Source organism: Bubalus kerabau, chromosome 20, assembly GCF_029407905.1.
Source record: "Bubalus kerabau isolate K-KA32 ecotype Philippines breed swamp buffalo chromosome 20, PCC_UOA_SB_1v2, whole genome shotgun sequence".
Classification (NCBI taxonomy): Eukaryota; Metazoa; Chordata; class Mammalia; order Artiodactyla; family Bovidae; genus Bubalus; species Bubalus kerabau.
This window is the reverse complement of record NC_073643.1, coordinates 1,984,767-1,997,238: the sequence shown is the minus strand read 5'-3', so window position 1 is coordinate 1,997,238 and position 12,472 is coordinate 1,984,767. Positions and strand designations below refer to the sequence as shown.

At 41.4% G+C, this 12,472-nt stretch overlaps 1 protein-coding gene across 3 annotated transcripts in view; it reads left to right on the top strand.

The window, feature by feature from the left end:
- Positions 1-12,472, top strand: part of URGCP (upregulator of cell proliferation) — a 99,788-nt gene that overhangs the window by 69,930 nt on the left and 17,386 nt on the right. The window lies entirely within an intron of this gene.

The following is a 12,472-nucleotide window of genomic DNA, read 5'->3' as shown; positions in this document are numbered from 1 at the left end:
CTTTGGCATAGTCAATAAAGCAGAAATAGATGTTTTTCTGGAACTCTCTTGCTTTTTCCGTGATCCAGCGGATGTTGGCAATTTGATCTCTGGTTCCTCTGCCTTTTCTAAAACCAGCTTGAACATCAGGAAGTTCACGGTTCACATATTGCTGAAGCCTGGCTTGGAGAATTTTGAACATTACTTTACTAGCGTGTGAGATGAGTGCAATTGTGCGGTAGTTTGAGCATTCTTTGGCATTGCCTTTCTTTGGGATTGGAATGAAAACTGCCCTTTTCCAGTCCTGTGGCCACTGCTGAGTTTTCCAAATTTGCTGGCATATTGAGTGCAGCACTTTCACAGCATTGTCTTTTAGGATTTGAAATAGCTGAACTGGAATTCCATCACCTCCACTAGCTTTGTTCGTAGTGATGCTTTCTAAGGCCCACTTGGCTTCACATTCCAGGATGTCTGGCTCTATGTGAGTGATCACACCATCGTGATTATCTGGGTCGTGAAGATCTTTTTTGTACAGTTCTTCTGTGTATTCCTGCCACCTCTTCTTAATATCTTCTGCTTCTGTTAGGTCCATACCACTTCTGTCCTTTATCGAGCTCATCTTTGCATGAAATGTTCCTTTGGTATCTCTGATTTTCTTGAAGAGATCCCTAGTCTTTCCCATTCTGTTGTTTTCCTCTATTTCTTTGCATTGATTGCTGAAGAAGGCTTTCTTATCTCTTCTTGCTATTCTTTGGAACTCTGCATTCAGATGTTTATATCTTTCCTTTTCTCCTTTGCTTTTCACTTCTCTTCTTTTCACAGCCATTTGTAAGGCCTCCCCAGACAGCCATCTTACTTTTTTGCATTTCTTTTCTATGGGAATGGTCTTGATCCCTGTCTCCTGTACAATGTCACGGACCTTATTCCATAGTTCATCAGGCACTCTATCAATCGGATCTAGGCCCTTAAATCTATTTCTCACTTCCACTGTATAATCATAAGGGATTTGATTTAGGTCATACCTGAATGGTCTTGTGATTTTCCCTGCTTTCTTCAATTTAAGTCTGAATTTGGCAATAAGGAGTTCATGGTCTGAGCCACAGTCAGCTCCTGGACCTAGCCTCCTCCAGTGCCCACTGTTCATGGGAGGATGTTTGTCATACAGTTCTTGGGCAATCCATGTGACAGCAGTTTGGAGGTGGCAGAGGGGACAGGAGAGACGGAGCTCATCAGCCTGCTACCGGCTACTCTTCTGCAGGCCTCCACTCCTTACAGCCCGCATCTCTTCTTTACTCTGCCTGCTCCTTCATCGTTGGGGTTTTTTGGGGTTCTACAGTCTATCTCTGTTAATTCCTGTGTAGTGCATGTTCTTTGCATGATTGCATCCATTTCTGCAGCTTTAAATGTCCAAATCAAAGGTTCTTAACCTGGGGTTCATACCTTATGTGTAGGCTTCCAAGGTCCTGCATTCCTTGAAATTATGTAAAGTATTTGGATATACTTGAATTTGTATAAAATACTAATAAAGAATTAGTATTCTTTATTATATAAATAAATTGTACAAAGTGTGTGTTTTCCTGGGACCAAACTCTGTGGCCTTCATCATCTGCAGCCTGTCTTGAAGGGGCTCCTACCCAGAGCAACTTTACAACCATCCATCCATACCCATCTAGAGGGATAGCAAACCTACTTAACTGTTAACCTAGTTAACCTATATACACATATATATGCTATGCTATGCTAAGTCACTTCAGTCGTGTCCGACTCTGTGTGACCCCATAGACGGCAGCCACCAGGCCCCGCCGTCCCTGGGATTCTCCAGGCAAGAACACTGGAGTGGGTTGCCATTTCCTTCTCCAGTGCATGAAAGTGAAAAGTGAAAGCAAAGTCACTCATATATATATATATATGAGTGACTTATATATATATATATATATATATATATATATAAGTCACACATATATATATCATATTGTTAATGGCAGATAATTTGATAAACAAAAGTATAAAATTTAAAAACAAAAAAAGTATAAAACAGAAAATAAAAATCAAGTGTAGTTGGAGTTTCTATAGACCACCAGTTTAAACATTTTGATATTTTTAAAATCAGGCCATTATTTTATCAGAGAGACATGCTCCGCTCCCCACCACCCCGCTGCCCCTGCCACCATCTTAGTTAGGCAGGTATCCTGACAGACATTTTCTATTGCATTTACATGTTTTATCCTTCCCCCCCATTTTTTAATTTATTATTTTACAAATAACATAAAATTTGCCATCTTAAATATTTGCTCTCTTTTACATAATTGGTCTCATACTGTTCTGCAGCTTGCTTTATTCACCCGGCAGTATGCTTTGAAATGCTTTACATGTGAAAACAAAGAACAGATCTACCTAAAATTTGACAGTTATATAATATTTTGTCATGCTAATGTTATCTAGTTAAGAATGCTTTCAGTTTTCTTCATAAGATAATGCTGTACAATTGGTATCTCCCTATGGACATGCACAAGTGTTTTTCTAAAATAGATACAATGCATTGTGGTCAGAGGACCTGTCTGTTTTTTAGCTGATGCTACCAAATATCCTTATAAATGATTGTACCACATTCCCCTTCCACCACCACATTGTAAGGGTCCTCTACACCTTCCAACATGTGATGATATCAAACTTTAAAAGTTTTGCCTGTCTGATGGAATTATTGAATCAAGAAATAGTAAGCTAATGGCATCTTCATTCACCCTGTCTTCAAAATAGAAACTTCATCCCTGACTCCTTATATCCCCTTGGTGCTTAGTCGCTCAGTAGTGTCCAACTCTTTGTGACCCCATGGACTGTAGCCCACCAGGCTCCTCTGTCCATGAGGATTCTCCAGGCAAGAATACTGGAGTGGGTTGCCATGCCCTCCTCCAGGGGATCTTCCCAACCTAGGGATCATACCCATGTCTCCCACATTGCAGGTAGATTCTTTACCATCTGAGCCACCAGGAAAGCCCTTGGAAATAGTCCTAATTTCTTTGATCTGGTTGATAACATTGAACTCTAACCACCCATAATATCTCATAAGTAAACTCATACCCTCAGGTTTTTGTTTCAGAAAATGTGGTCATTGTAACACTTAAGTAGTCTCTACACAAGGCCTGGAGTGATGATGAGATCTGTCCTGGACTGAAAGTAGGGGAAGCAAGGAGAGCCACAGAACACCTCACCTGCCCTCCTGGCCACTCTCCCAGGATTCATCTCTCTTGGCAGCTGAAAGCAACTCCCATTAACATTGACTGGATATTTAAAAGTCCCCCAGACTTAATGCAACCTTTTGTCTTTCCTGTCCAGGAAGATTCTCTCCAACACCAACATTTTGTGGGAAAGGAAAGGATCCTGGGCTTCCCTTCCTGGGAAGGACTCAGCTTTCCCACTGAAGCCTGTTCTGGTCCAAATGGACCACAAGAGCTTCAAGCTCTTCACACTGGGTGGAGGATGGGTCTTCTGGCCAGGCCAGGGGGAGGAAGGAAAAGGCCCACATATCACACCATGGGGATGAGACACTGAGGAATTCATGTGAGGTATATATATCTGCTCCTGGGTGAAGTCCAAAAGAGCTGTGAGCCTCTGCTCAGGAGCTGCTGTGGCTTCCAAAGAATGCATGCATGTGGCTTTGGCAGCAGGATGCAGATTTCGCTCTTCCTCTGTAGATCTGGGGTTGCTCAGTGAACCAGCAGCCACCCCAGTGGCTCCCCGCTGGAGAAAACTAGAGAACTGGGAGGGTTGTTATGGCTGAAGCATCCCTGGCTCTGCAAGAGCAGCTCTCCAGACTCCACTTACATGCTCACGGGTGTCAGATGTGCCAGTGCTTCGTCAGATGGAGTGCCATGTGGTGACTTCTCTCTCAGCTTAAAGGAGAACCTCTTCTTACACATAACCATGAGTGTCAGGAGTTTTCCAGCCCAAAGGAATGTTCTTTTAAATTTAGATCCTGCCTGCTTCTAAGGAGTGTGTTGTTAGGCCCTCTTGAAGTGTTTTTGTATATATTGTGTTATTTAATCTTCATAGCAACCCTATAGTAAGTACTATTATTACCTGCATTGTAAGGATAAAGAAATTGAGGCCCAGCTAAGCAATTTAAGTTAAAACTTGATGCCTAACAGGCCCATTATGGATAACTGGTTTAAATTTATTTACTGAGGCACAACAAAAATGTTCGATTCAGTATTTTGTTCTGATCACAAAGCACATGCAGCATCTCTGGCATGCTCGGAATGAAAGTGAAGTGAGGATGTGTTCACTTGGTTTATTGGAGCAAGAAGCTGTTTTAGCAGAGTGGTTATACCCTCAATTTTGCTTGTATGAAATATGGCTGAGTGTAGAATAATTTAGACACAGCTCTTTATTTTAAAGAAGAATTCCCTCTAGGAGGTTTTACATTCCTAGTGAGATGACCTGCATGTCAGGAAGGCCTTTTTTTCTGTTGTAGTTCAGACGTGGTCTGTCTTAGATTCTCTACATTGTAACTTTTTATAAAACTGTTAGTTGTCTTAAATGCACATGGTAAAATTTTCAAAATGAACATAAATGAAAACTCAGGCACCTTGCCTCCTGCTCCTGTCTGAAAAGCTGGCATCCTCATTAGAGAAGCATCTCCTGGGAGGCAGGGCACAGTGTGGATTCCAGTCCTTCTTGTTCTGTTTTAAACCCAGAATGTTTTTTGGAGATATCTTTGTTACTTTGTTTCTATTTAGCTTGGTTCTTTCTCATGGATTTGTAGATCTTTGTACATTGAGAAAACTAACTTTCATCCTTTGCGTTATACATGCTTTTCCACTGTCTGGCCTTTTGACTTTATGAAGTCAAATTTTAAAGTCTTAAATATTTATTTCAGTGCATTTTTGTTTCATTTTCTAATTTAACTCTTTGATCCAGGTAGTTTTCATTTTGGTGAAAGGAGGAGTAAGAATTTACCTTTATTTTTTCCAAGTTGTTATAATTGAATAATCACCAGATACTTAGAGCTACCTGGATCAGGGACAAAATTCCCAACTGTATTTGGGCCTACTCTGGGGTCCTGTTCTACTGAACTCTTCGTCTCTTTGTGAACCAGTACTACAGCTTTAATTTTTTGTGGTTTAGACTATGTTTTACTGTCTGGCAGGTTTTGTCCTCCTTCATTACTATTCTTTTTCAGAATTTTCCTGATTATTATTGTACAGATATTCCTGAATAGGGCCAGCTTATCTGTTTTTAAACCTAAATTCACTTATAGGTCAATTTAGTGAGAATTGACTTTAAAATTATGGTAAGCCTTTCTTTATCCAAAAAGGATATGGGCTTTCATTTGTTCAAATCTTTTTTTTTTTTAATATAAATTCATTTATTTTAATTGGAGGTTAATTACTTTACAATATTGTATTGGTTTTGCCATACATCAACATGAATCCGCCATGGGTATACACGTGTTCCCCATCCTGAACCCCCCTCCCTCCTCCCTTCCTGTACCATCCCTCTGGGTCATCCCAGTGCACCAGCCCCAAGCAACCAGTATCATGCATCGAGCTTGGACTGCCTATTCGTTTCATATATGATATTATACATGTTTCAGTGCCATTCTCTTCTTTAGTATTTAGAAATTCTTTTCATTTAGAGGTTGAACATTTTTATGTATATTAAATTTTTTTTTTCTTTTTGATATTCTACATGGGAGTCCTCCTTTCACATTGTTAAACTTGTTTGTATATAGGAAGGCAATTTGGTTATTACAATTTTTTTTTGTATGTCCCCAGCTTACCAAGTTCTCTTATTGCTCACAGCAATTTTTCAGTTGATCTCTTCTATTTTCTTTCTGTTATCACGGATAAATAACAAGTTGATTCTTCCTTTGCTATGGGCAGACTGTGTGTCTTTTGGGTCCATGGTGGAATGCTGCTTTCCCTAAGTGCCCCCAGCCCCTTTGCTGCTCAGCATCTCCAAGGAGGTTGTTTGTGGGTCCTGGGCCAGAACATAAGCATTGGCTTGCTCATGGTGCCCTCCAGCCAGGCTCATCTATAGCCTTCCCATTTGAGACAGTAGCAGCCCTACTGAGTCTTAACATTTGAGGTTTACCAGACTCTTTCTCACATGCTCTCCAGTCCTGCACAGAGTTCAGAGCCCAACCCTGTGTTGTTGCCTCTGGTGTTGCCACCCAGATCTCATCTTCCTCATCTCTAGTCTGTTCCCAATATGAAACAGGCATATTGACTTGCACTCAGACCACCTCCCAGAATAAAAACCGGAGTCTTTTCTATGGCCTGGAAAGTTTGGTCTTACCTGACCTCTTCTGTGTCTTCCTCCTACTCACTCCATACCAGTTGCACCATCTTCCCACTGAGTGCTGAACCCCTTCTGGCCTGTGTGGTGCCTGGAACACTCTCCTCATGGAGCCAACCATATGCCCCCACTTGCCAAGCTTGCACTTGATGTCCCCTTCTCCAGGAGGCCCACCCTGACCTAATTACTGCAGTCTGTGCTGCCTGTTCACCACATGTCTGGTACCCTGATCTTAGTCTACACTTTCTTTCTTTCTTCCACAGTGTTTTAACACCTCCCAGTGTATCTTCTATTTAAACTTTCAAAAATAGTTTGTCAGTTTCCCCTACCTCCTTGAATGTAAACTAAGAGCAGAGGTATTTATGTCCTTCACAGATATATCCTGAACTCCTAGAAAAGTTCCTCAGTTCAGTTTAGTCACTCAGTCGAGTCCGACTCTTTGCGACCCCACGAATCGCAGCACGCCAGGCCTCCCTGTCCATCACCAACTCCCGGAGTTCACTCAGACTCACGTCCATCGAGTCAGTGATGCCACCCAGCCATCTCATCCTCTGTTGTCCCCTTCTCCTCCTGCCCCCAATCCCTCCCAGCATCAGAGTCAACTCTTCGCATGAGGTGGCCAAAGTACTGGAGTTTCAGCTTTAGCATCATTCCTTCCAAAGAAATCCCAGGGCTGATCTCCTTCAGAATGGACTGGTTGGATCTCCTTGCAGTCCAAGGGACTCTCAAGAGTCTTCTCCAACACCACAGTTCAAAAGCATCAATTCTTCATCGCTCAGCTTTCTTCACAGTCCAACTCTCACATCCATACATGACCACTGGAAAAACCATAGCCTTGACTAGATGGACCTTTGTTGGCAAAGTAATGTCTCTGCTTTTGAATATGCTATCTAGGTTGGTCAAAACTGTCCTTCCAAGGAGTAAGCATCTTTTAATTTCATGGCTGCAGTCACCATCTGCGGTGATTTTGGAGCCCAAAAAAATTAAGTCTGATACTGTTTCCACTGTTTCCCCATCTATTTCCCGTGAAGTGATGGGACCAGATGCCATGATCTTCGTTTTCTGAATGTTCAGCTTTAAGCCAACTTTTTCACTCTCTACTTTCACTTTCATCAAGAGGCTTTTGAGTTCCTCTTCACTTTCTGCCATAAGGGTGGTGTCATCTGCATATCTGAGGTTATTGATATTTCTCCCAGCAATCTTGATTCCAGCTTGTGTTTCTTCCAGTCCAGCGTTTCTCATGATGTACTCTGCATAGAAGTTAAATAAGCAGGGTGACAATATACAGCCTTGACGAACTCCTTTTCCTATTTGGAACCAGTCTGTTGTTCCATGTCCAGTTCTAACTGTTGCTTCCTGACCTGCATACAGATTTCTCCAGAGGCAGGTCAGGTGGTCTGGTATTCCCATCTCTTTCAGAATTTTCCACAGTTTATTGTGGAAATCCACACAGTCAAAGGCTTTGGCATAGTCAATAAAGCAGAAATAGATGGTTTTCTGCAACTCTCTCGTTTTTTCCATGATCCAGTGGATGTTGGCAATTTGATCTCTGGTTCCTCTGCCTTTTCTAAAACCAGCTTGAACATCAGGAAGTTCACAGTTCACATATTGCTGAAGCCTGGCTTGGAGAATTTTGAACATTACTTTACTAGCGTGTGAGATGAGTGCAATTGTGCGGTAGTTTGAGCATTCTTTGGCATTGCCTTTCTTTGGGATTGGAATGAAAACTGACCTTTTCCAGTCCTGTGGCCACTGCTGAGTTTTCCAACTTTGCTGGCATATTTAGTGCAGCACTTTCACAGCATCATCTTTCAGAATTTGAAATAGCTCCACTGGAATTCCATCACCTCCACTAGCTTTGTTCGTAGTGATGCTTTCTAAGGCCCACTTGACTTCACATTCCAGGATGTCTGGCTCTATGTGAATGATCACACCATCATGATTATCTGGGTCGTGAAGATCTTTTTTGTACAGTTCTTCTGTGTATTCTTGTCACCTCTTCTTAATATCTTCTGCTTCTGTTAGGTCCATACCATTTCTGTCCTTTATCGAGCCCATCTTTGCATGAAATGTTCCCTTGGTATCTCTAATTTTCTTGAAGAGATCTCTAGTCTTTCCCATTCTTTTGTTTTCCTCTATTTCTTGGCGTTGATCGCTGAGGAAGGCTTTCTTACCTCTTCTTGCTATTCTTTGGAACTCTGCATTCAGATGTTTGTATCTTTGCTTTTCACTTCTCTTCTTTTCACAGCTATTTGTAAGGCCTCTCCAGACAGCCATTTTTCTTTTTTGCATTTCTTTTCCATGGGGATGGTCTTGATCCCTGTCTCCTGTACAATGTCACGAACCTCATTCCATAGTTCATCAGGCACTCTATCTATCAGATCTAGGCCCTTAAATCTATTTCTCACTTCCACTGTATAATCATAAGGGATTTGATTTAGGTCAGACCTGAATGGTCTAGTGGTTTTCCCTACTTTCTTCAATTTAAGTCTGAATTTGGTAATAAGGAGTTCATGATCTGAGCCACAGTCAGCTCCTTGTCTTGTTTTTGCTGACTGTATAGAGCTTCTCCATCTTTGGCTGCAAAGATTATAATCAATCTGATTTCGGTGTTGATCATCTGGTGATGTCCATGTGTAGAGTCTTCTCTTGTGTTGTTGGAAGAGGGTGTTTGCTATGACCTTATGGTCAACGTGTTCTCTTGTTCTCTCAGAGAGAGATAGCAAGCTCTTGGGGGTCTCCTCCTCTCATAGGACACCAATCTCGTCAGATCAGTGCCTTACCCTGGTGACTTCATTCAACAGTAATTACTCCTCTAAAGGTCATATATCCAAATGTAGTTTCATTGGGGGTTATGGTTTCACTATAGGAATTTGGGGGAATATAATTCAGGCCGTGCAATCATTGAAAGGAGAGTTGTAAACTAAAATGCATGGGACAAAGGTGCGATTCTGCTGCTGCTCTCTCTTGCAAGACTTGGCTCTGCTTCCAATTGAAACACAGAGACTCAATTAGATGTGAAGTTCTTTGATGAGAAAAAAGAAGAGATTTATATGTATATTTTTAGAAAAGGGCACAAATTCAGGGTTGTCCCTGTGATAATTACACTCTTGTCTTCTACCTCTTGCATGGAAATGAAAGGGCTGAAGTTAAGTTCCTGTCTTCGGAACTTCTGACAAGTGTGTCCTGAAAGCCTGTGTGCAGGGGGAAGAGGCCAGGGAATACCCTGGGTGGAACTACCTGTCCTCTGCCCTTGTCCTCCCTGTGTCTCAGCACAGGGCTCCATGTCACCGCCAGGACAGGCCTGCTTCTTCCCCTCTGGAAAACTATTTTTAACCAGTCATGGTTAATTTTTTATTCTTTTTACAAAAGCTATATATGTTCTTTACAGAAAAATGAAGTGAAGACAATGAAAACCTCCATTTTTGTCAGCAATAGGATCAGATTTAGTTAGAGAGTTGCCTAGTACTCTGCAATGATAACCTGGAGTCGGAAATAGCAATCCACTCCAGTGTTCTTGCCTGAAAATTCCATGGACAGAGGAGCCTGGTAGACTATATAGTCCCTGGGGTCACAAAGAGTTGGACACAACTGAGCACACACACACTGCATTGTTAAAATGGCTAAAACAGCTGTGACAACAGTAACCACTGGAGTTACCAGAACTCATTTCAGAGAGGGCTGAAGATGAGACCTTCAAGGAACATGCTGGAATAATAACCAATGGTCCTGAAATCCTTCTTTCCTCTAGGAGGATCAATTTCATGAACACAAAACATTTGTTTTGCTGATGAATTAAATGGAGCTAGATTACTTGTCTCTAAGGGGGCCTGCCACAGTGTTTTACACTCTTGGAAAAACATTGGTTTGAAGGGGCAGCAGATTACAAGTTTTCTTGGGGCAGACACACACACAGTTCTCACCCTGACCCTGAGTAATAGCATTACTTTAATAGCTCATTTAGCTTTATTAAATCAGTATGTGCCTCTTCTATTTAAAAAATTCGAATAAGACAAAATAAACTGATATCATACTACCCAGAAATAACTAACACTATTAACTTTAAAGCATTTTGTTTGGAAATAACTTCTACTTAGAGATAAGTTACAAAATTAAAAAGGCACCTCATACAGAGTCTCCTATTCTTAATCTTTTAGCTCATTTACCATTCCCGTTTATCATTCTATGGGTATGCATGTGTATACACACACACATAAATACATACATATATACTTTTTTCTTAACTAGAAGTTAAGAAAAAGTTAGAAACTAACTTGCATGTATTATTACCCTTTATTCCTAAATTCTTCAGTACCTTATTTCGTAAGAGTAGAGATATTCTCTTACATAACCACAGTACCAGTTATCAACATCAGTAAATGTGACATGGATAGCACCTATATTTCAATTTAGTCAATAGATCACAAAATGTCTCCTTCTGGTTTAAGATCCAGTCTAGGGGTAGTTACTACATTTTTTCCTTATCTCTGTAGCACCCTTAATCTGGAAAGTTCCTCAATATTTTTTTTTTCTTTTGAGACATTCATTGTTGTTGTTTAGTCGTGTCCAACTCGGTGTGACCCTATGGACTGTAGAGGAGCCCCATTCTCCAGGGTCCTCTGTCCATGGAATTCCCTGGGCAAGAATAACTGGAGTGGGTTGCCATTCCCTTCTCCAGGGATTCCTCCCAACCCAGGGATCAAACCCGGGTCACCCTCATCACAGGCGGGCTCTTCACTGCTGAGCCACCAGGGAAGCCCAAGACGTTCATACTTTGTGATAATATTTTTTCCCCTGTCACAATACATTTCATTTTGGGTTTGTCCTTATGATTACATCAAGGTTCTACAGTCTCAGCCAGAGTGCTGCAGGTGATGGTGTGTGCTTCCTCAAGGTACCACAGCTGGAGACACATACAGCTCTCTATCCCCGTGTTCACTGGCTTTGCTTACCCCGTCAAGTATAATTGCTAGTTTTTCTTTTTTCCTCCTGGCACCTAATAAGCAATCTGTGAGGAAACATTTTGGGCCTGGGCAAATATCTTGCTCCCTGTCAACATTCTCTTGCCAGAACTGGCATTGGTTGGTGTTTCTGGCTTGACCCACTCTTTATTCGGGTAATTCTAAAAGTGCGGCTGTGCTACCTGCAGCACCTCCGCATTAGCTCTGTTGCAAGCAAGGGCCCTCATTGCCTCCCCTGCCATTTGTTTATCTGTTTCTTATCTATATGCACTCACTAATACCTGTTTTTCAGTGGTTTTAAATTGATTACTGTATTTCATTATATTATATTCATGCTCAAACTGACTAACACTTGGTAGTGGGAGCCCCTTCAAGGTGGCTTCTGTGTCCTGTGACGTACCCCAGCATTTTCTTTTTTCGAGTACTTCCTAGTTTTCAGAGGGATTCTCTGGTAGCTCAGCTGGTAAAGAATTAGCCTGCAATGCAGGAGACCCCAGTTCAATTCCTGGGTCAGGAAAATCCGCTGGAGAAGGGGAATGGCTACCCACTCCAGTATTCTGACCTAGAGAATTCCATGGACTGTATAGTACATGGGGTCACAAAAAATCGGACACAACTCAGCAACTTTCACTTTCACTTTTAGTCTTCAGAAATAAAATGCTCAGGCGCATCTTGTTCTTTTGCTGCTCCAGCCCTGGATTCTCTAATTTCTCCAAGGAGACCTGATAGCTTTTAGTGTGGTGTGATATTGAAGGGTACTTGGTATGCTCACTAATACTGTAGTGTCTTTGCTTCGGGCCTTTTCAATGGACAGAGCTAGGAAATGTATGCATGTGTACACAGATACATGAACACGCATGTAGAAATCACGAGTGCATACCAGTACCTCCAATCCCAGTGTACCTCTGTGAATTCTTTTTCTAACTTCCTTCATTCCTTATTTGTGTGCCCTTTCTTCAACAATGGAATCCTGACTTCTGACAAAATGAACACATTTAATCATTCCTATAATATACCTTAAGTAGTTTATTCTTAAATAGATTATACTTATCCAGGCTACTTAAATTAATTCAGGATCATCCCTCCCTGCCCACACTATTAACTTTTGATGAATATCCTTTTAGATCTCCCTGTATACACCTTTAGATAAAAAGACAGTTTTATTAAATAGTAATCACACTCTACATACTCTTCTGTAACCTGGCTTTTCCCAACCAATGAAAATATCATTAACA